Here is a 25,044-nt window from a genome sequence, read left to right as displayed (position 1 = left end):
CTGTCTTGGCAGGATATGACAGTCCTGTTTTATCCATTGATGCACGCTCTGTATCTCTGTCAGTGGTTGAGGTATGGGCATTTCTTTGCCCAAAGACCAGTTCTGCCAAAAAGAAAGGCTCCAGGTGGAGTGTCTTTGGTGCTCAACATTCTCTCGGGAATAGAGCGGTGTTGCCAGGAGCAATTGTGTCTCACTATCACGAAACTCTGAGTTAGATTAAAGGCCATTTTCTACAGCTCTTTGAAGAGGTTGAAGATTATCTATCTATACTGAGTATAATCTCTATATATCTAAAGAACCTGATTAGTCTAATTATAAATGACAAACTTAGATGACTATTAATCTATATAATTCTCAATATCTATCTAACTTAAAGACTAAGACAATAAACAACTGTGTAACAAATGAGGATAATGACCTCCAAATATGAACACTGTACAAATATACATTGCAATATGGTAAATATATATCAATACACAAACATTATATAAGTATCTTAATCAGAGGTAGAAATGTACACTGCAATATGGTAAATATATACAATATATATATATCAATACAATATATGTCAATACATAAAAAATGTTTTAAACAGAGGTAGAAACATGCATGCATACAACAGTCAGTATAATTTAACTTTGTATCAATATACAAGAATTGATACCAATATATTTGTCTAAAAACAGAAACTCACAATTATAAATCTATTATCCCATCATTCCCTCTTCTTTTTTTTTGTTTTTTTTTTAAATGATCCCTGAGCTTATAAAATTCCTCCCCAATCTCCCAACCCCTAAATGATGTCCCTAAACCCAGGGCAGACTTTACTGGGAGAGAGGACGTCGTCCTCTAGAATTACTTCCAGCTGTCATGGGGGCGACGTTCTTTCTGGGGGATCCTGTGAAAGTAAAATGATGGTTAAATTTCAAGATCAATGTCTTTTAAAATTGCAAATAGTCTCTGAGTATTTTGTCGAGGTCTGGCCAGAATGTTGTACAAGATGTGCACCATTTCGGCTAAACAAGTTGGGATCGTCTTGTGCAGCTGGTACCCAAAACAGGTCTTGTAGTAGCGCTATCAGTATCATGACGTCATATCAACCAGGTAGAGTTGTTGTAGGGCCCCATCTTCTTCCTGGAAACTTCAAATGTCACTTCAGGAAAAACTCATTGTTCATTGTGAAAAACTTAAACAATCATATAGACATATATAGACATACATATATATATATATACATATTCAATGAAAGGCATGATAGATATATTCAATGAAAAGTATGATAGATATGAAGAAAAGCAAAGATGTTTTCTAAACTCATATTTCTTTCTGTCCCATATCATGGCTCTTGACATGAGACAGAAACTCCAGAAACTCTGGGTTTTTCTCTTACTAACAGGCTTGGAATTGGAGAGGGACTGAGCCAGAGTCCAACTTCAAAACCAGCTCTACATATTTATAAAGAAATGTTTAATAAGACATATATATAAAAAAATTAATACTTACAAAATGTGTCCATCCATCAGTAATTAAATATTCAGGGTCCCTTAATTTCTTTGAAGATGAGTATTTTCCTGTGGAGATAAGAAAAGAACCCTGCCCCCAACCTATCTGTATTTCTTACCATCAGTATGCTCGCCATCCTTGTGAATGAATTGTTATTTATCTTTTCCAAGTGGCTTCTCTTCTTCAAACCGAACCTTTATTAATTTTGACGGTATCCACAATTTTTCCTCACCTGTGGAGATAAGAGCAAAACTCCTTCCCCAACGCAGCACATCTCCTGACTTCCATTGTGAGGTCAGCACATCCTTGAAATAAACTGGTTGATTTAATTCAGTAGATTTTTCCATTATCCAATGTCTTTCTGCAGCTGTTGTTCCCTTCTCATTAGCGCTGAGAAAATTCAAGGTTAACAAAGCATTATGTAACCTATTTCTGGGGGTGTTTTCCACCCCTTTCTGTTTGTTCAACATATCCTTTATAGTTCGATTTGATCTTTCTATGACTGCTTGACCTGTAGGATTGTATGGTATACCTGTAACATGCTTGATATTGTAATAATCAAAAAACCATTTTCATTTTCCTAGAGACATAAGCAGGACCATTATCCGTCTTTATTTGTGTAGGTATACCCATGATAGCCATGACTTCTAATAAATGAGTGATTACTGAATCAGCTTTTTCTGAACTTAAAGCAGTTGCCCACTGAAAGCCTGAATAAGTGTCAATGGTGTGATGAACATATTTTAATTTGCCACATTCTGCAAAGTGGAACACATCCATCTGCCAGATTTCATTCCTTTGGGTGCCCTTTGGATTAGCCCCTGCAGGCAGTGGCGTTTGGTTATAGAAAGAGCAAGTAGGGCATTTCTTTACAATCTCCCTAGCTTGTTGCCATGTAATAGAAAACTCTTTCTTCAAACCTTTGCTATTAACATGATGTTTTTTATGAAATTCAGAGGCTTGTAGCACACTACCAATCAATAATTGATCAATTTCTGCATTCCCTTGTGCTAGAGGACCTGGCAGACCTGTATGGGATCGGATGTGTGTTATGTACATAGGGCAAAGCCTGTTCCTGATCAAATCTTGAACCTGGAGAAACAATGAGGTTAGTTCTGTATCATCAGGTATAAATTCAGCAGTTTCAATATGTAAAATAACTCTGTGTATTGTGAATCAGTAACTATATTAATAGGTTCTTTAAAATCCCTTAGCACCATAAGAATGGCATATAATTCTGCCTTCTGGACAGAATCATAAGGACTTTGTTCCACCTTACCCAATTCTTCTGATTTGTAATCTGCCTTCCCTGATTTATTGGCATCAGTATAGAATGTACAGGCTCCAGTTATTGGAGCATCACGGACGATTCGAGGAAGAATTCAAGAAGTTCTCTTTATGAAGTTAAGTCTCTTGCTTTTTGGATAGTTGTTATTAATGTCTCCCAAAAAATTAGCACAAGCTCTTTGCCATGGTTCATTATCTTCCCGTAATTTCTTTAGTTCATCAGCAGTGAAAGGCACTATAATTTCTGCTGGGTCTATGCCTGCTAGTTGACGAAGTCTCAGCTTGCCTTATATAATTAACTCAGAGACTTTTCCACATAAGTTTTCAGTTTCTTACTTGGTTTATGTGGTAAAAAGATCCATTCCAAGATAATATCATCTCTCTGCATTAAAATTCCTGTAGGAGAAATTTTTGATGGTAGTATGACGAGAATACAATCGAGCTCTGGATTTACCCTATCCACATGTGCCTGTTGTAATTTTTCCTCAATCATCGTCAGTTCCTTTTCTGCTTCAGCTGTTAATTCTCTGGGACTGTTTAAATCTTTATCACCATCCAAGGTTTTGTTCAAATGAATTATTAGATCAGGTGTTATCCCAATAGCTGGTCATAGACTGGAAATGTCTCCTAACAGTCTTTGAAAGTCATTGAGAGTCCATAGGTGATCTCTCCTAATTTGTGCCTTTTGTGTCTTAATTTTTTGCAAACCTATTTTATGACCTAAATAATTAACAGAATCTCCCTTCTGAATCTTTTCAGGAGCAATTTGCAATCCCCATTTAGGTAAAAGTATCTTTATTTCTTCAAACAGTCTGTTCAAGGTATCCATGTTTGAATTGGATAACAAAATGTCGTCCATGTAATGGTATACTATAGATTTGGGAAATTTCTTGCGTATTATTTGCAATGGTTGGTTCACAAAATGTTGGCACAGGGAGGGGCTATTTAACATACCCTGGGGGAGGACGGCCCAGTGGTACCTCCTCAAAGGTTGAGAATTGTTATAAGTAGGCACTGTGAAGGCAAATTTTTCTCTATCTTCTTTTTGTAAAGGTATAGTGAAAAAACAATCCTTTAAATCAATAACTATGAGAGGCCATCCTTTTGCCAATAAAGAGGGCAAAGGAATTCCAGATTGCAGAGGGCCCATAGGTTGAATAACCTTGTTGATGGCCCTGAGATCTGTCACCATTCTCCATTTACCTGATTTTTTCTTAACCACAAATACAGGGGAATTCCAAGGGCTGGTAGATTCTTCTATATGTCCAGCATCTAATTGTTCTTGTGCCAGCTGTTCTAAAGCCTGTAACTTTTCCTCAGCTAAAAGCCATTGCTTTGTCCATATTGGTTTCTCAGTCAACCATTTTAGAGGCAAGGCTGTTGGTATCTCTGGAGGGACATCAATTGCTTGTTCTTCTACAGCCCGAATGGCCGGTTTTCTCTGTTTGTAATATCTTTTAATATTATTCTCAGAAATATAGGCTCTAGAAGTAGCAGGAATATTAATTTGGGTATTCCATTGTTGTAATAGGTTATGACCCCATAAATTCATTGCAATATTGGCTACATATGGCCTTGATTTTTCTATTTGTACCTCTAGCCCTATACATTCAACCCATCTCATGCTCTGCCTTACTTGAGATAGGGTTCCAATTCCCAGGAGCTGAACAATTACATTCTGAAGAGACCAATACGGATGCCAAGATTCTGGGGTAATGATACTTACATCAGCACCTGTGTCCAGCAGGCCAGTAATAAAAATGCCATTTACACACACTCTCAGTTTAGGTCTTTGATCATTTATAGAAGTTTGCCAAAACACACGTAACTTATCTTTCTGATCATTATTGCTCGTAACAGTAGGCATGGGGCTTCCTAACTGTCCTGACGAGGCATGTTCTCTGCAGAAACTGGAAATGACTGAACCATGTTTGCCATGGGGGCCTGTGAGGCCCCCCTTTCATGTTTCCCATCTGTATCAGGTTGCCTTGTCTATCTCTTGTAGACCTGCATTCATTCGTCCAGTGTCTGCCTTTCCCACATCTTCTACATAAACCTGCAGGCTGAGTTCTCCTATTTCTGTTATTTCTAGAAGATGCATTATTATTATTTCTGAAAATTCATTGTCTACAATTCCTTTCCATATGACCCATTTTGCCACAATTAAAACATTTGGTATTCTGGTGTCTCCTTTTACCATTGGAAATTGCTTCTTCTACCCATGCTTCAGTGCCATAATCAAATGTATCAACATTCAGTGTATGCAAGACCCATTCTTCCAAGGGCTCTGATCTGAGCTTTATAGGCCCCAAAATCCTTTTGCATTCCACCTTTGCATTTTCATAAGCCAAAGACTCAATCATTATACGTCTTGCTTCTGGGTCAGATATCCCTATTTGTACAGCCTTAGTTAGTCTTTGTAAAAAGTCACTAAAGGGTTCTCTCTGACCCTGTTTAACTCTGACAAATGATTCCATTCTCTGTCCTGGGTCTTGTACCCTGTCCCAAGCCCGTAAGGCTGCTGTAATACACATGGAGAGTGTGTTTTCATCCAAATTAGCTTGTTCCTGAGGGTCGGAAAAGAGCCCTTGACCTAGAATTTTATCTAAGGAAATGTCAATTCCCTTCGCTTTTTCCTGCTGTTCTAAAAGTCTAGCCTCTTGCTTGAATAAGCATTTCCATTTCAATTGCGGTCCACTCTCAAGTACTGGAGAGCTCAGCTGGAGCCAGTCCAAGGGGGTTGCTCTGCTTGTCGTGGCCCAAGATTTTAGCATCTCTTTAACAAAAGAGGCATGGATCCCAAAAGTCATGACAGCCTGTTTAATTTCTTTGAGATCATTCATACGGACAGGCTCCCATGTATCTTCCTTGATGACCCTAGGGTTTCTGGAACCAAACACTTTCTTTGTTGTTATTACTGGAAAGGCAGGTAGAACTGTAGGTAGAGGTTTGTGGAAATTGTCCCGGAGAGATTTACCCACAGATGTAGTTAAAATTTGCCTTTCTACCCTTTGCTCTTCTTCATCAGAATTTAGAAATTCCTCAGTCTTTTCAATTCTATTCACCATTGCCTTCTGCAATGTCTGAATCTCCTGTCCAGAATTATGTTCCAAAGCCTTCACTGAGGATTCTAAAGTATGAAGTTTGTCCATTAGAGATAACATCTCATCTTTGGACATAATTTTTATGGCATAAACCATGCCTTCTTGTATTGACAATCTTTCGCCAATCTGTCATAAGCTTTAGACAAAATCCGATTGTCACATTCAGCAGTTTTGATTCTCTCAGTTAATGTTTCAGTTCCTACAGAAAGGGACTGAAGCTTATGATCCAAATCGTATCTCCCTTCAACAGGTACTAAAGTCTAGAAGAGACCCTAGAGGCTGTAGGATAGAGGCCGATTATATTTATTTATTATGTGCATTTATTTCATTGTGGCTTCATTGTCCATGGCTCTTTAGCCTGTATGGAGAGTCTGCACCCTAGTGTAGGCACTAGTGCTGGCACAGGCCGTTACCTATGGAATCCTTATATGTTCTGTTCTAACTTGTCCTCTTGCTTCTGAACATAGTGCTGGCCAACCGTGAGAAGCTGGAGCTAGGGGAGAGTGGCCCTGCACCTCACCTGGGCAGCCCAGCAGAACTGGCTCTGGTGGTGCATGTTTAGGTGAGTGGTGGACTGAGCAACTCAGATCCAGAGGTTTGAGCTGGCCTACTCCAACACCTCCCCCATCCAGTATTGACAGTATAGAAGAAGTCAGAGGCCTCTAACCAGGCCAACGACTCATTGCAATGAACATTTGCAAGTAAAACTGTTTGGGCAAAAGGCTGGACTGGGTGACACATCATGACACACCACAGCTTCCATGGTGAGATGTTTAGTTTCTTAATTTTATTTAATTTTTTTATCATGTTTAATTTATGTTTTCTTTTGGGGAGATGTTGTAAGAGCAGAGGGCAGATATAGAGAGACAGGGAGGTGAGTGGGATTGGGGTACCAGGTATGAAATTCTGAAAGAATCAATAAAAAGTTTTTTTTTTTTAAAAAAAAAGTTGGAGTTAGTATTTTATGACTAGGGAATCTTGTGGTTATAAATGCGAACTGGACTTTCTTCTCAGTCTGCCATCCTTTCCCTTAAACTTGCCATCAAAATTTTTTATTGTAATGTTCTTAGTCTTGAAGAATTTCATAGATATACCCAATAAAATGTAATCATTTCCACCCTTTGTATTCTCCTCTTGCTCCCTCCTTGTCCTCTAAACACGTCCCCATTTTCTTCTAACTTCATGTGTCTTTTTTCCTGATAGCCCTCTGAATCCAATTAGTGCTGCCCATATGTGTGTGGGTGCAGGGCCATCCAGAGAAACCTACCATTGGTCACACCTTCAAACAAGAATGATCCTCCCCCACCCCAGCATCTGTCAACTGCCAACAGCTCCTCAGTAGGAGGGGGAGCCTGGAGAGCACCTCCCCCATCTGTGCCAGATTTTGGCTGACTTGGTCTTGTGCAAGTGAGCACGGTGCGGTGAGTTGGCGAGGCAGTCGGCATACACGTCCAGAGGACAGTATGCACAGAACTCCCCCATCCCCTGGCTCTCCCATGTCTTCTGAGATGTTTACTGAGCCTTGGCTGGAGTTAAGGGAAGGAGAAACTGATCTAAGTGTCACATTTAGGATGCGTGCTCACAGTATCTTTTTCTGGGCTCCTACTGTAAGTCTCTCTGTTGATGTTGCCTGAGACAGAAAGAAGCTTCTCTAAGCAAGGCTGATACCAGTCCAGGTCTATGTGTATAAATATAAGCACTTAGAAGGATATTTGACAATATGATCATTTAGCATAATAAACAACAACCATGAGGTCTGATTTTCTTAGCTATGGACATGGACTTTTGACAAAGGTTCTAGTACCAAGCATGAAATTCCCTCCTGTGAAACAGGGGCCAAATGCAATCAGAACGTTATTGTCACCCTGTGTCAGTCATGCCGCTTTGCACCAGTGGGTACATTTTGCCGGCTGGTCAGTATGCCAGCATAAAGGGTCCAGCATTAGGACCCTGTAGATTATTAGGACCCTGAAGATTATTGATGTCTTTTTCTCCCGTAGCAGGCCGAACAGCACTTTTTAGCACTATGGAAGTTAGCAGGGAGGAAGGTTCCCTGTTGGCTTGAGCCTCATTTCTCTATGTCCTAGAACCAGAGTGTATAGTGTCTTCAGAGAGAAGGTCTTGTTGTTATGGTAGGTAACCAAGATAAACGGCAGTAGCCTGTGTTGTCTTGAAGACTTCTTGGGCCTCTCTGACCCATAACTCATAGGGAGCTATCCCATGACTTATGCTTGATTTTTGTGTAATTATCTATGACTTCTGGAAGCATCATTGTCCACCCATGTTGGGTCTCTTTGGACTTGCCTCAGGGCATATTTTAAAGTTACCTTGGTAATTAGTAGGTTTCCAGAAGTCCTTTCTTTCTTTCATTTTTAGCTTTGGTTAAGCTGTCCACTACCTCCCTCTCTTCCCATCCTCCAGCCACCAGGAAATCTCCCTTGTATATTTTAAAGATCGTATTTTATTTTAGTTATATGTATATGTGTGTGAGGGGGTATATTCATGTGAGTGTAGGTACCCAGAGACTACAGGAAAGGTTTCCATGTCCCCTGGAGCAGGAGTACGACAGTTTAAAGCCGCCTCGTGTGTTAGAAACTGAACATTGTTACTCTACAAGGATTAAGAAATGAACATGTCAACTAGAACCGCCTCATAATATTGTCCTGGGGACTATTTATTTATCTATTTTCATTATTAGGCACTAATATTTATGACTATGATATATATATTATTCCATAAAAAGTATATTTATGGCTTTTCTTTAATTTGGTAGGGCAAAGCATCCTAAACAGGCAAATAAAACTATACGTTTATACATATATGACTCAATATCTATATTTTACTTATATACATGCTCATTAACTATGCGTATGCTTATCTGTTTTGCATAAATAGATCATTCTCTATGCACAGAGGAATATCAAGCAGGAATGTTTTTAGGATAAGACCATACTAGTCTTTTCCAGTTTATACCAGTCTATATCAGTCTGTGCCTAGTGTTGGTGAGCTAGAGCCATTTCTAGACTTCATAGGTTGTTGGCTGACCATTCCTTAAATACTTTTCTTTTGAGGCGAGCGGTGGTGGTGCACACCTTTAATCCCAGCACTCAGGAGGCAGAGGCAGGTGGATCTCTGTGAGTTCGAGGCCAGCCAGGTCTACAAGAGTTAGTTACAGGACAGGTACCAAAGCTAAAGCGAAACCTTGTCTCGAAAAAACAAAACAAAAAAAAAACCCTTTTCTTTTGATACTTGTAGCCACTTGCTTGAAGTTAAATCTCATTACAAGTGAATGAATGAATGAATGAATGAATTAAGCAAGTGAATGAAAATAAATGCTTGGAAGAGCCCTGAAATGGAAAGTTCTTATGTTAAATCCCTCACTATAGTAAGTTGTCATTCAGCAAAAGCCCAACAACCAAATTACAACTAACACATATATGTAACATGTATGTACTGTGTGTTCTCCTGAGGTGACGTAGGCACTCTGCAGGTTGATGTTGCCCCCTGAATTCAGATGGCCTGAAACTTGGATTATAATAGTAATCTTTAAATATAATAAGCAACTAAGAAAAGGAAATGTATAGACATACAAAATGCAGCCCCGTGTTTTTCACACTTACATTCACCAGACACGAAATGACTCTGTCAGATTGCTGTCCTACCCTGTCTGATCAGACGCCAGCTCTCATCTATGGATCGCAATTTGAATAACATTGACTGCTGACTGTCTTGATAACCTCCCGTGGAGGCCTGGACTTTTGTACATGGAGGAGATTAGTAGCATGAACACTCAGAGGTAACAGAAGTGTTTGCATCCTGGAGTAAAACCAGATTAAAACTTTAGTTAAAATGGTAGGGGAACTATTTAAAGGGGAAGAAAGGCGTCATAGAATGGAAACGAGACCTGTGGTAGCAATCGTCATGTTAAAATTGATGGAAGAGCGAAAAGTAACGAAACAAGTCTTGAATACATTCAGGTAAAAAATACAAAATACATGGTCTAATCTGAGACTGAGGGGCCCTGAAGAAATAGCTACTGAGCTGTGTCAGGTTCTAAATATGGAACTAAGAACACAGACTCCAAGAAGTGGGGTGATTTACCCTGTGGTCACATGACATCCAGAGTCATGAGATGTGAAATCCTAAATGAAAATTTGTTAATTTCTGGAATGAGTGACTTAATACAGGAATTTTGACAAATATTACACAGCATTTTGAACCTTGGAGATAGCTGAGAGTTATTCTTGTTCTCCAGGGCCACCTGGCTGGCAAACCACCCTTCCCAGTTCTTCCAGTATTTTTAAGTCTAAACTTTACATTTAAAATGGAGACTGAGTTGCCTAGGCTGGAAAAAAAACAGAAACAAACAAACAAAGAGCCTTTTGCATCTGCCTCTTGAGTAGCTGGGGCTGGAGTCATGTATCACCAAGTTCTTCTTGTCTATTCTTTCCAGATATTTAGCTTCAGCTAGAAGGGATAAATTGTTTATCAAGAGACAGGTAATTCTGAGGGATATCCTGACGCTGGAGCAGCCTAACTGAGTGTAGTGGATTAATGTAGGGTGGATAGTGGTGAAACAGGCCCAGGATGTTATGAGGTTGTCTCTTAGCATCTCCAAAGCTCCTGATCATGTATTTCAAATACCTGCTGGAAGTTCCGTGAGTTTCATGCTTTTCAAAATGATTTGATATTTTTGTAGATGAATTACATGAAGTTTTTCTTTGGTATGAGACTTTAGTGTCTGTTTTTTGTTTTTTTCAGACAGTTTCTCTGTGTAGCTCTGATTGTCCTAGAACTTGCTCTGTAGATCAGGCTGGCCTTGAACTCTGCCTCCTGAGTGCTGGGATTAAAGGCATGCATGACCATGCCTGTCTTGAGTCTGTTTTTAAGAAGAGAATAAAAGTAGAGTTGGTAGCATAATTAGTTGTGTACTCATTCTTTCCCAAACCAGAACTTAGACTCAAAAATTGTGCACGACACCACACTGTTGCCATCTTGGAGTGTTACCTCCTTGAGGAAAAAGAGAATCTTTTGGTACTTGTCTTAGAGTTTTCATTGCTGTGCAGAGACACCATGACCACGGCAACTCTTACAAGGAAAACATTGAATTATGGTGGCTCAGTTACAGTTCAGAGGCTCAGTCTGTTATCATCATGGCGGGGAGCATGGCAGCCTGCAGATAGACAGGAGCTGGCTACATCTTGATCAGAAGGCAACAGGAAGTGGACTGTGACATGGGGCAAAGCTTAAGCAAAAGAGACCTCAGAGCCCACCCCTATGGTGATTATTTCCCCCAACAAGACCACACCTCCCAATAGTGCCGCTCCCTAGGAGCTTATGGGGGTCATTCCATTCACGCTTCCCGCAGCTGCATTAATGGCAGGTGGATGTTTTCAAAGTTGGCCTCTGAACAGTCACATTCGGAAGGTTTTGAGAGTTCAGCAAAAATAAAGCCTAAGAACGTTTGTGCAGGTTTAATTTTTAGATGAATTCTGAGGCTATATGGGAAATTATGGTATTTTAGAAAGGTAGAGAATTGAAAACAGCATCCTAACATGGGTAAGGCTCTCTTCTGAGTGCCTTCCCAATGGCTCAAAACGAGATGCAGATTTCCATTACACAGTTCTGTGTGAGTCCGAGTCATGCAGTGTGCGTCCAAGTGGTGGGCTGAAAAGAAACCATCAGTTTCCCTCGCCTTTTCTGTAGACTTTGCAGCAAGGATCTTCAGAGAGTGTGTTCTTTTGTCCTGTCCTTGAATCATGGACCTATTTGAATAGGCTTCATCAACTTAAAACCACTGGCTTAAATACTTTTTCATATAGAAAGACTTCAGTTTACTTGCATAGGATGGGGGAGGACAACAAAAGGACAGCAATTGTGAAAACCTGGATTGATTTCTGTATTGTCTAGGCAGCTAAATCAGAATTATGTGCTTATTCATGGGTGACTTTCAGTGGTAACACCTCATCACCATAGCGACAGATTGCTTTTTACTAAATACTTCCAGAATTACCAGGACATAGGGTTTTTCTTGTTGAGAATGCATTGGGGTTTGTGTTTTGTTTGTTTTTGTGAACTGCACAATGGACTTTGTGAGAACTGCAGCATTCAGGATCAGCATCTGGCTGGCTGTAGTGGAGACAGTTGGCACTGCTAGTGACTGACAGCTGCCCTCTTTGGGTGAAGAGCAAATGTGATGCTGCTCCCTGGCTCCTGGAAAATGGGAAAGTGGAGAGTGCTTTGGCCTTGGGGTGTTTCTGTATAAAGTGCAATGGCGTAGACACCTACTTCGTTATTTAACTCCCAAACGGATCATATTAATTACCTTCCAGATGTGACTGAGGTAAGAGGGTTCTCAAGGAATGGTGGGTCCCCTGTTGTACAAAACTTTAATGCATCCTACTTGGTACCCTCAGACCCACTTAGATCTGGCAGATTTGGGGCACCATTTTTAAACTCCTCTGTACCCAGCACCATCAGGGGATATACAGTTTCGTTATTTAACTCCCAAACGGATCATATTAATTACCTTCCAGATGTGACTGAGGTAAGAGGGTTCTCAAGGAATGGTGGGTCCCCTGTTGTACAAAACTTTAATGCATCCTACTTGGTACCCTCAGACCCACTTAGATCTGGCAGATTTGGGGCACCATTTTTAAACTCCTCTGTACCCAGCACCATCAGGGGATATACAGTTTCGGTGTGTGGCAGCAAGTGAGTTAGAGAAGCTGTAGTTATAAGCTGACTTCGACTATAGGATGGCATTTGAAGAGTTCACATTGATAAAAAGGGTGAAGCGAGAGAATGAAAAAGAAACATAGTTGCAACAAATATGAATAAAGGGACCAGTGGAAAGATTTGCATAGTTTGGTGTCACCGGTGTGTTGATAGCAGCTCTGTGTCATGGTGTCTGATCAGCTGCTGTAGAGCCTCGCTCTTTGATGGTTTCCCACACTTCTATAGAGCTCCCATCAAAGGCAGAAATGTAGGCTGTTGTTTTTAACTGGGGTATAATTATATACATTACAGAAAATATTTCAGAATACTTTTATAGTTTTTAATGTGTTTACAAAATTTACAACAATCACCAGTATCTAATTCCGGGACATTTTTGTCATCTTAGTATAAGATACCTCTGTAGTAGGAAGTAGAGTCCTTTGGATTTGTGCCCAGGACTGGTATAGCTGGGTCCTATGGTAGATCTATTTCTAGGGTTTTTTTCTTTGATTACCATAGTGATTTCCATAATGGCTGTACCAATTTGCATTCCTACCAATAATGCAAGAGGGTTTCTCCCTGTTCCCACAAACTTGCTGCATTTATTGTCTTGTTTATTTGTTTGTTCATTTTTTTTTTTTTGAATTTTCGAGACAGGGTTTCTCCGTAGCTTTTGGTTCCTGTCCTGGAACTAGCTCTTCTAGACCAGGCTGGCCTCAAACTCACGAAGATCCACCTGCCTCTGCCTCCCGAGTGCTGGGATTACAGGCGTGCGCCACCACCGCTCGGCTTGTTTGTTCATTTTTTAATCCTAGGCATTTTGATTAGAATAAAAGGAGGTTAAATGAAATTTTGTCATAGTTTTAATTTGCATTTCCCTTATGGCTGAGAATGGTGAACATCATTTGAACTTTCTCCTCTGAGAGTGCTATCTAGTCGCATCACCTACGTTTTAATTGGGATGTCTGTAGATCTGTGTCACATCCCACCAAGGCTCGGGGCTGACACTGAAGATGAAGCAGGATGACTGCAAGAGCCAGAGATCAGGAGGATTGGAGCAGTGTTCTCTGGCCATGACAAGACGGTTGTAGTCATGAACCCTCAGCAGCTGTGGTCGCCTGCACTCGACCAAGTCCGTCCACAGTCCAGCCTGGAAAGGTGAGGGACTCGTGAGACTCCACCCCTATAGCTGTGGAGCTGATGACTTGAAAGCTTCTAGGGGAGGTGATAGTTGTCTTTAAGGGAATGGTTTCTGATAGCTCCACTGTTGTAATATGAGCGGCAGGGCTGCGTCCCCGGCACCCAGCCGCCCGCATGGCTAGCTTATGCCCCGAAATAATTACACGGAAACTGTATTCTTTTAATCACTGCCTGGCCCATTAGCTCCAGCCTCTTATTGGCTAGCTCTTACATATTGATCTAACCCATTTCTAATATTCTGTGTTGCACCACGAGCTGGCTTACCAGGAAAGATCTTAACCTGCGTCTGTCTGGAGTGGGAGAATCATGGCGACTCCTTTACTCGGCTTCTTTCTCCCAGCATTCTGTCTGTTTACTCCACCCACCTAAGGGCTGGCCTATAAATGGGCCAAGGCAGTTTCTTTATGAAATGAAAGTAACTCCTCCATCATTTCCCCTTTTTTTGTTTAAACAAAAAAGAAAGACTTTAACTTTAACATAGTAAAATTACATATAACAAAATGGTTATCAAGCAAGAATTACAGTTACAATATTTATATCTATTATATCTCTTATCATAACTAAGGAAAACTATAACTATCTATCCATTCTTCAACTCCATCAAAGACTCCAGAAGGATATAATATTACCTAAGTAAACAAGAAATCCAAAACTCTAGAAATGACAGAGACATTTCACTGCTTGGACAGTCACTCAAAGTTCCTCTGTACCGTTGGGGCATCCATCTTCAGCCTTCAGGCCCATAGTATCCAGCAGACATTTTCATCAAGCAGGAAATTCCAAAGACAGTTCAGTCACTTTTTGTTGTGTCCTGCAGAATGTCTCGCAGACTCTTTTATGAGTCAGGAACCCCGAAAAACCATCTCACCTTTAGGCAAGTTCAGCAGTCCTCTTTCTGCGGGTTCTCTGTGTCCAGTTTATGCAACAGTCCAGGCAAGAGCAGTTTCTTGCCCAAATGGCTATCAAACTCCATAAGGAGCCTCTTCGATGCCTATCTTCCTCTCGAAGTAGACTGGTGCTGCCAGGAGCAGACGTGTCTCATTGTCATGAAAAACCCTAAGTTATTAAAATATTTAAAATGCCATATTCTGTAGTCTTTGAAAGATATGAAGAATGCCTATTTAATTGAAATATATCTCTATATATCTAGAAAATCTAACTAACATGACTACAAGCTTGACTATTATTGATGATTATCCACTATCAACCTATATTTCCTAATTATACATTACATTTTAAAATGAACTACATAATCACAATACCTTAATCAAGAGCAGAAATACATATAACAAAATTGACCTTAAAATCCATACCAATGCAAATTATTCATATCTATATCATATCCCCCTTTAAATGTAAAAGAATATTCATAAACAATATTTGGGAATATGGGCGCAGTTTTTTTCTCTCCAAACTGCTTCCTGCTGAATGGGGGCGCTGTATTCAGATCTTTCATGGTGTAACCTGTGTGTCAGGGTCATCTCAGTCGGCAATTGAATGAAGTAATTTTTTGAAGGTGTTCACAGCAACCTTTCAGGAGGGCGTGGTCTATCATACCATATCGGGATAGACGCAATCCACAGAGTCTCATCCTCTGTGAAAACAAAAGAAGACCCTCTCCAAAGCATCATATCCTTAGACCCATATTCTGAAATCATAATACCCTTGTATCCATTCTGGTTTAGCTTGGCAGCCCATATAATGAAATGTCTCTCTGTAGTTAGCTCCTTCACAGTCAAAAATTTTAAAGAAAACACAATAATACAAATAATCCAGACTCTCTGTGAATTTTCCATTTCTACGTGGCTTATTTTTCTTTATTTCTTTTAATCTATAACTGTCTGTAGTCTGTCTCTTTAAAGACTTTACCCTTTTTTTAAACCATTAACTTTATTCTTTATATATATATTTTTCTCTCTCTCAAGCCTACGTACATTCATCCAACAGTGTCTGAATCAGTTCTATTGTGAATCTGTAATTTTTTTACTATTCAGAATCATTTCTTAAAATGTTAAGCACTTCTTAAAAACTTAAGTTGCACCATATAGGGGTAATATGGTACCGCCTGTGTCCTGCCCAGTCGAAACCTTAAGTGCGTTGTTATTACAGTAATTACGGTAGTTCCTGCCTGAGACCAGCACAGTTCAGCATGGTGGAGTTGAGCCGGTCCTGCCTCAGAACCGTTTGGTGCCACTGAGCCACACACAGTTCCAGGCACACAGCAGTCCACATTGCCATCAAGCAAGACTTAGCACTTTACTCCAAATGATCCATTCAAAAGCTCTTTCTCCCGCAGGAGCCAGACAGAGATCGCAATGGCGGCACAGCCCAGAAAGCGGCATTTTAAAACAGCCAGTTTTTTTCCTGCTGCTGAGTCAGGACAATTTCTTTGCGGCACGCAACCCACAAACAGCAAAAAACTGTCTTAAATTCTCTCTCTCTCCTTTTTAAGCCCTCTCAGGTTTTACGTGGAGTTCATTAGCACGTTGGGTGCCACTCTGTTGTAATAAGAGCGGCAGGGCTGCGTCCCCGGCACCTGGCTGCCCGCATGGCTTTACCCAAAATAATTACACGGAAACTGTATTCTTTTAATCACTGCCTGGCCCATTAGCTCCAGCCTCTTATTGGCTAGCTCTTACATATTGATCTAACCCATTTCTAATATTCTGTGTTGCACCACGAGCTGGCTTACCAGGAAAGATCTTAACCTGCGTCTGTCTGGAGTGGGAGAATCATGGTGACTCCTTTACTCGGCTTCTTTCTCCCAGCATTCTGTCTGCTTACTCCACCCACCTAAGGGCTGGCCTATAAATGGGCCAAGGCAGTTTCTTTATTAAATGAAAGTAACTCCTCCATCACTCCACCATGCTCTACTAGATGCCCCCACACCTATGAGTACATGGCCAACACAAATTGGACTCAGAGCAGTTAGGAAGGTGGGGCTAGATATGAGAAGAGTTAAGGGTGAATATAATCAAATTGCATTGTGTGAAATTCCCAAAGAATTACAATTTAAAAAAAAGTACCTCATACCCACTAGCAGTCACTTCCCATTCCTGCTATTCCCTTGTCCTTGGCAACCTTGATATCTCCTTTCTATGTGGATATCTCCTTTCCTGATCCAGACATTCATTTGAAAGAATTATGTTATACATAGTCTTTGGGGTTTGGCTTCTTTTACTTAGCCTAATGTTTTCAAGATTCATCTGTATAATCTGTATAGGCAGAATTAAGAAACAGTTCTGGGGTTTGGGGATTTAGCTCAATTGTAGAGTACTTGGCTAGCAAGTGCAAGGTCCTTGGCTTGGTCTTAGCGAGAGAGAGAGAGAGAGAGAGAGAGAGAGAGAGAGAGAGAGAGAGAGAGAGAGAAGAGGAGAGGAGCAGTGAAACAGTTGTGGATTCAGAATCAGATGAGGAAACATCTGTTACTTTCTGCTGTGGGAGTCTTACTGAGAGAATCGATGGCTATTACAGAACAGAACAAGGCCTAAAGTTTGATCGCTCAGTAACGCCATAGTCTCCCATAGGCTTCTTAAGTTGAGGACCCAGAGAAAAGAAAAAGTCAGAACACAGAGAACTTATCAGCATGATAGAATGTGCTTGGTGTGATTTGGAGCTACACTGACTGTTTCTAAGGCGACACAGGGAGGAGAGGTAACTGAGCGTGTCAACAGTCTGCTCATGGTGGAAGAGAAGCACAGAGGGATTTTGTGGTCATGGCACAGCTATGAAGACTCACTCTTGCTGCTGGTCTGTTAGAGATGTTACAGAATTGAGCATTCTCACATGGAAGGGACACCATCTGCCTCCGAGGTTTAGGAGTGGGGAGTGGAAAACCCGTCTCAACTGAAGTGTCAGCTCACAGGAATCTTCTGGCAGGATATGGATTATCAGAAGAATGCCTCGCTGTCCTCCTAGGAACTGGAGCGAGGCCTTACACATGCGAGGCAATATGGTACTCCTACCCTCCTTTCCCGGGAGCACATCTTCGTGACCGAGGAGCTAGACTGGAACTCCCACCTGTCTGGGAGGCACGGTCAAGTCTGAAAGTATAGGTTGAATATTCACTGTCTGAAATGCTTGGAACCAGAATGGGTTGAGGTTTTTGTTTTGTTTTGTTTTAAGAAAATTGTTATTTTCTAGTTTGGAATATTTGTACATAGTGCTAAGTGTCAACATGAAACATGTCCTAACCTTAGGCTTCTGAATTAAGGATGCTAAACCTATGGCCCATCCTGGCTGTGAAGCTCGTGCTCAGCTTGTGCTCTGTGAGGACTCCTTCTGTTTGTTCTCAGACACAAGAATGCCTCATTCGCTGTCATTTGCAGAATTTTCCTAGAAGTCTACCTCAGAGTTACAGTAAGAGACATTTAACATTTATATTTGCCAGGCCCTGGGAGTGTACAAAACAACACTGGCTTCAGAGTGCATACCCCACTCTGAGGCAGGCAGAGATTAAAGAAAAGGGGCTTCCTTGTTGTTAAGTAGATCATGTTGTCTGCAAACAAAGATAATTTGACTTCTTTTTGCCTATTTTTCCCCTTTTATTTCTATATCTTGTCTTATAGTTCTAGCTAAGCCTTTGGGCACTATATTGAATAAGAGTGGATGTGTGTGTGTGTGTGTGTGTGAGTGTGTATGTGTGAGTGTGTGCGTGTGTGTGTGTGAGTGTGTGTGTGTGTGAGTGTGTGTGAGTGTGTCATATGAAACTAGACAGAGGATCATGAATGAGGAAAAAGAGATCTTAAAGGAAGGGAAGAAAAAGGGAGGATGATAGAATTCATGTGACATTAAAGCAAAAGGTGGTCTATGAGAGTGAGGAGGGGACCTGTAAGGTGGGAGCAGGGGTAGAAGGAAGGCCAGTGAAGGAGAGGGGAAAATAAACTGTGTGTGAATATGAAACCTGTTACTATGTATTTGAGCTTAGAAAGAAAAGGAAAGAGACAGGCGCCCAGACAGGTGCCCGGGAAGGATAAAGTGAGTATCTAGAAAAGACTGGCCCTAAGTGTTGCAGAGCCAGTGACTCTGGCTCAGGGGAGAGGGCAGCCTATGTCAGGCACTGGTGAGTGATGTGGCTGGCTCATATACAGAGTGCAACCTAAGCCGCCCAGCAACCTTTAGTTGCCCAGGTGGACTCTGATGGCCAACCGGGATTAAGGACTATGACTAGACCTTTGTGTAATGAATTGACAGAATCAGCCACACCAGGTGGTTGTTTAAACTATAGCCCCGTCCCACACTTAGGGAACTAGAGTTTGCATTTATTTTATAAGTGTTCATCACTGTGCACATGGAAGTTTGAGAAGCATTGTTTTAGAGAGATGAGAAATAGGGTGGAGAGGACCAGATACCTAATCAGATTTCCTAGCATTTGTGCTGGCTGAACAAGGGTTACAGACATGGACTGATAATGTTTTCCTTTCAAACCACTGGGCTGCTTCTCCTTGCTGCCATCAGGAGGCTACTCAGTTTGAGTGTGCTGGCGTATACCTAAAATCCCAGTACTTGGGAGCTGAGGCAAGAAAACTCACAAGTTACAGACCAGTCTGCTACAGAGTAAGACCCTGTTTCAAAAAGCAAAACAAAAACTTTCCTAAGGTTATTTTGATAGGCTTGACAAATGCTACTCTGTGGGTGGCTCGAGGGAGAAGCTGGCATGCACCAATCAGAAACTTGGGTTTGTACTGAGGATCCCTGAATAGTTTTAATAGAGAGATGTGTGTGAAGGCTACCAAGAGGGTTCACTACATACAAGCGCTTGCTGCTAGTGCTGATGGCCCTACATTGTGGAAGAGGGGAAATGTTTGTGATCCAAGGTGAGAGTCTCTCCATGCGGGAGCCACACAAGGGGAAAGTACCGACAGTAGACAAGTGAGGGAGGAAGGCCTAAACTGCGGATCTGATGAGGCTGAGCAGTGGAACAAGGAGTGAGATCAATGGTAGAGCAGTCACCTGATATGTTCAAGGTCCCAGGTTCAATTCCCAGTGGCCCCTCAAAAAAACAAAACAACAAAACAACAAAAAACTAAATAGCACTTCAGCACATTTTTCCAAATCTTTAAGACAAATCTAAGAACGAATGGGGGTAGATTCCTTGTCTCTGCCCCTTTTTGTGTCCCTTCATGTGACATTTTGTGTTGTTTTGTTTTATCTTTGGTTGGCATTTTATACTAGTGGAGAGAGTTTCTAATGATTAAAACCTCCTTGGTATAAGTAAGGCCATAAACATTCAGCTCCCATTTGCATGGTCCCCTAGTTCTTGGTGGGTGGGAGCATCTGATTTGAGGGCTATTGGTGATTTCAAAGGAGAAAGGAAAACAAAGCCTGTTGTCATATGGTGATGGGTAGAGGGATGGGAGAGGCTGAAAGTCCAAGTGTGAAAGGCGTGCTGCAGAGGCACTTGTCACATTCTAGCAGGGCAGCGTTCTCCGGGAAACCCATACGTTCCAGAAGATTATTTTGTGTGGGAAAAATGGTGAAACTGTTAGTACGCTAAATGTTTCTTCACTGTGGAGACAATGAGATTCCCCTTTTCTCATGAACCTCCTGTCACCCTGTTTACAGCACACGAGCTTTCTATCTTACTCTTTCTTTTGCTTTACTTCCTAAATTTTTCTTTAATAATTCGACAAGCATTTTAAAAGTTATCCTTATATTTAAACAGCGATGTGGTTTCTACTTATTTTTAGTAATTTGAAAGTTATTTTTTTTTTATTCGGAATTGTATCCTCTCTCCCTAGACAGATGATGATAAATGGACCATTTCTTATTTTTCTTTCTCTGCCCAAGGCCTTTGGTAAATATGTGCAAATTATGTAAAAATAGTAGTGACAGTCTTGGGAAACTTGTTACTTTGTGAAATAGAGTTCTTGGGAAGTTTAGAGTTGAATGTAACCAATTTAAAGAACTGCTATATGCTTTTCAGATTTTCTAAATTTGTTGATGTTTTTAATAAAAAAAAATAGAAAGAAAAAATAGAGACTAAGAACTAAAGAATCTTCAAGAACTCAGTAAAGATGCAGTGTGCATATTCTCAAACCACACGCTCCATCTAGACTCCATACCACACAGGTGCTTCTGTGTTAGGTACATGTTGGGATGTTTTTTGTGCTTTCAACCATTCACTTCAAAACAGGTTTTTATGAATTTTAAAAAATGGAATCTTAAGAAGATTCCCTTGTTGCTTTTCCATGTCTTCCCGTTTAGCTCTCAGTCTGTGTGCCGAGCCGTTTCTCATGAAGTGGCTGCAGCTCCTGCTGGTGCCGTGATGAGCGAGCTGTCACCAGCCATCCGGACATAACCCTGATATGCTTAAACTGTTAGGTTGTACTTTATGGGCAGTATATTCTTCTTAACTTCTGTAACAATTTTATCTAATTTCAATCGTAACATCCTAATTCCATGTCTTTTCTTACAACTAAAAAACCTACTATTAGCTAAAACTTGAAGTATGGGTTTGGAAACTTGAGGCACAGAATTGTCAGTGACCTCAGGGTTTTGGGGAGGGGCAGAAATTGCTTAAATTATAGTCTGTTATGATATTAGACATCTGGGAAAGAAGTGCTTATTTCATATCCAAAACAAGCCAGCGCCTGTGGAGGAGGAAAGTGCCTTCCCGAGAGCACTCTCTCCAAGAATCCCTTAATGGACCAATCAGTAGTTTATACTGTTAAAGAATTTTTTATGGTATAATAATGAGCATTTATAACAGGGCAAAAACAAGCCATTTCCTAACATTAGCCTCTCTGCCTACGGAGGTCATAAAAATTGTTAGCCTCCTTGAGGCTGCCTTCTGTTGTGCAATGCTAATAGGAAATGGATCATTGCGGTTTATGGGGTACTTAGCCATTTTGGTCCATGATAAATGGCTGACTTCAAGTGACATTCCTTCCCTGATTCCCACTATTCATCACCTGAAAGAATGGAAAACCCAAACATGAAGTTGATTTTGAAGTTGTCAAGAGTTTCACTGTGGTGTAAATCCATCATAAGTCAATGTTTTAATTGATTTAGGAAGAAATAGTATGAATGAAAACACTCGTAATGTTTTATGTTCCTTTTTTCTTTTGTTCAAAAGCCAGTTTTGTGGCTCTGGTGTTATCCTGCTCTGACTTCTGTTGCCTCTTCCTTACCCCTCCCCCTCTGCAAACACTCTCTGGTTTGAAGACTCCCTAGATTTTATCTCTGCAGATGCTTTGAAGTAATTGTGCTCTTCTGCTCCATGAAGTCAGTGCCATAAGCACAAGACTGAAAAAAATTCAGCTCATACATGTCAGTAAGTGTGCAGAAACTTCTTTCTTTGTTCATATTCTTATGATCCAACTTTTTCATCAAAAGAAAAAAAATAGTGCTATTTTTTTAAACACTTCAGTCTAACCAGGACACTTGCATATGGAAGTGAAACTCACTGTTAGAATAACATTGCAGTATCATGGCTCCTGGTCTTAGAAAATAGCTCCCCAGATTATTTCCAAGCTCTCCAGTGCTTTGAGCATTGCCCAAGATGGATTCATGCCCAATGGATGCCTAGAGGAAGGTTGAGTCTCTGCAGGGTTGTCTTGGTATTGGCATGTTTATCTCTGAATTCAGTAGCATGGTGCTCTTCGTGTAACCGGCATCTGGACAGCTGGTTATCTGCTATTTGTGAAATGAAGATGTGACTGTTTCTGCAGATTATCTTGGAACCATTTAGTATAACTGAGATAATTTGACATGCACTTTGTTGGTTCTTTAAGAAATTTGGGATTGCCTTATCTGTGTGCATTTTGGGATGATTCTGTCAACTGATGATTTTGTTTGCTCTGTAGAACACAGAAGGGGACTATTTCTGCCTTTAGTTGAGGTGCTGCTGTACTTTAAGAAAAGCGTTTGTCCCTGGGAGTGTTTGATAAGAGTATTTGGCAGAATCCATGTATCCATCGTTCATGGGCTTTAGGCTAACACTGAAAGCATGGGGAGGAAGAGGGGACTGAGTCTTGCCGTACTCTAAAACTGCCAGCACTAGCAAAATTTAGAAATACACCTAAAAGTATTAGAAATTAAATATTAATTAGGTTTTTATTTGATCATTTTTCCTATAAAACTGTAGAATAGCTCACAAAAATATTTGGTTACATGTTCTTAGACTACACGCGTATGATTGTGATAGCTGCATAGAACAGCTCCATTCTTTTCCTTCAGTTTCATTGAATGAGAATCATTAATCTGGAATTATTCGGTTTAGTTAAAGTAAATTGTTTTACCTTTAAAATAAGCAGTTCTAATATTTTAGTTCATCCAGAGCATCGAAACACCTCTGTAGTTTAATTTTTAGCCGTTTTGCATGGCGTTGATGACATTGAGTCTGAGGTTAGCAAGAGACACTGAGGACAGTAAAGGAGAAAATGGCAAGCAGAGGGGCTGAGTATAGGTAGCCCTTGCATTTGATAGAAGTCTCCATTCCTTAATTCTGGTATTGTTGGGTGAACACTGGTTGTTTTTACTTCTTTCTTTTCTTTTTTTCTTCTCTTTTCCTCCTCATAATTGGTATCTATATCAAAATTAAGGGGGGGGGGACTAAGTTCCAATGTGTGTAGGTTTTTATGAGTAATGTATATGTATATGTGGGTGGGGTGTTCAAAGACAGGAGAAAGCAGACATCACCACCCAAGACTATATTAAGATTGAATACATAAGGCCGGGCGATGGTAGTGCACGCCTTTAATCCCAGCACTCGGGAGGCAGAGGCAGGCGGATCTCTGTGAGTTCGAGACCAGCCTGGTCTACAGAGCTAGTTCCAGGACAGGCTCCAAAGCCACAGAGAAACCCTGTCTCGAAAAACCAAAAAAAAAAAAAGAAGAAGAATGAATACATATTAAATAGTGGTACTTTTTTTTTTAAGGTGGTGGGGGATCTGTGTGAAGAGGCTTCTCATGAGTGCTTTTGAGTAACATGGCCAAAGCTTTGAATGCAGTGAGTTCTTCAAGCTCAAGCCTTCCCTTGGACACATTTAATGCGAAATGTGCCGTGCTTTTGCGCCGTATTCTTGCCCTCTCCTTTCCACAGAACCCATGCCAAATAATCTATTATTGTTTAGTAAAGTCATAAAAGAAAGTAGAACATTCCAAAGGACAAATTATTGTTCATTGGAAGTCATTTTAAATTCTAAGAGTGACTGGAAATGAAATTTTGGAAGGGGAAATAAACTTTTAACAATCACAGTGTGCTGGAACTTTTACACACAGGTTGTGACCCCTTTGACAAACCTATATCTCCAAAAATATTTACATTATGATTTATGAAAGTAGCAGAATTGCAAGGAAATAATTATATGGTTGTGGGTCACCACAACATGAGGAACTGTATTAAAGGGTCTCGGTATTAGGAAGGTTGAGAGCCACTGCTCTGGTTGGTTTTGAAGTTCTCACTGAAGAATCGCTGTTAATGATTTTTTTCCCTCCACTTACTGAGTCAAAGGTGTGATGTTAGTTTTACTCTGTAGGTTGTTATTTTGCTTCTTTGCACTTCAAAAAGATCTAAGGTCACTCTCTGATTATGACTTTGCCACTTCCTGTCCTATTGTCCTTACAAAAGTTTTTTTGTGTGTTTGTGTGTGTGTGTGTGTTTAAACTTCTATGTAAAAAGATCAACCCAAGTGAAAATTCTCTAGAACAAGAAGCAAGTGTTTGTTTCATTATATAATTTATAAGTTCCTCTTACAGAATCAAAATGCCTTCTGCTTCCCTTTTGTGGTGGATTGTATAGCTGAATAAATGAAGCAGTCCAATAGAAGCCAAGCCCATGTTGAGAAGCCACCAAGTCTAAACTGTTTATATTTCTTGAGTCTTTTGACCCACAACAGAACAAATAAATCAGCCTTGCGTGTTATTGCTGCCTCTGTTGCATTGCCTGTGTTTTCAGTGGCAGTGTTGAGAGACCTCCCTGCATTTGCCCTTCTTCCTTTAGACTCCTCTGTGAGCAACTCTTGTGTGCAGGCTTGAACGAGCAAGCCTCTGAGTCTAGTTCTAGGTCTGAGTTCACCTCCTTTCCAGTCTGTATTTGCTTAGCTCATATTAGTTTCTTTTTCTGATCATTTTCTGATGCAAGTAATTATAAATCATACAAATTTTTGATAGAGAAATAGTTGGACTAAGTAGTAAGGTTATCAAGGAAAAAAATGTATTTCCAGGAGGTTTTTTTTTTTCCTCACTAATTCACAGTGTCCCACAGGATTTTTGTTTGTTTGTTTGGTTTT

At 40.5% G+C, this 25,044-nt stretch overlaps 1 protein-coding gene and 1 pseudogene across 1 annotated transcript in view; one reads left to right on the top strand and one right to left on the bottom strand.

The window, feature by feature from the left end:
• LOC130886554 (deubiquitinase MYSM1-like) overlaps positions 1 to 7,339 on the bottom strand; it is an 87,171-nt pseudogene extending 79,832 nt beyond the window's left edge.
• Greb1l (GREB1 like retinoic acid receptor coactivator) overlaps positions 1 to 25,044 on the top strand; it is a 262,261-nt gene that overhangs the window by 46,338 nt on the left and 190,879 nt on the right. The window lies entirely within an intron of this gene.

Source organism: Chionomys nivalis, chromosome 14, assembly GCF_950005125.1.
Source record: "Chionomys nivalis chromosome 14, mChiNiv1.1, whole genome shotgun sequence".
Classification (NCBI taxonomy): domain Eukaryota; kingdom Metazoa; phylum Chordata; class Mammalia; order Rodentia; family Cricetidae; genus Chionomys; species Chionomys nivalis.
Note: the sequence above shows the minus strand (reverse complement) of the source record. Positions and strands in the feature narration are given on the sequence as shown.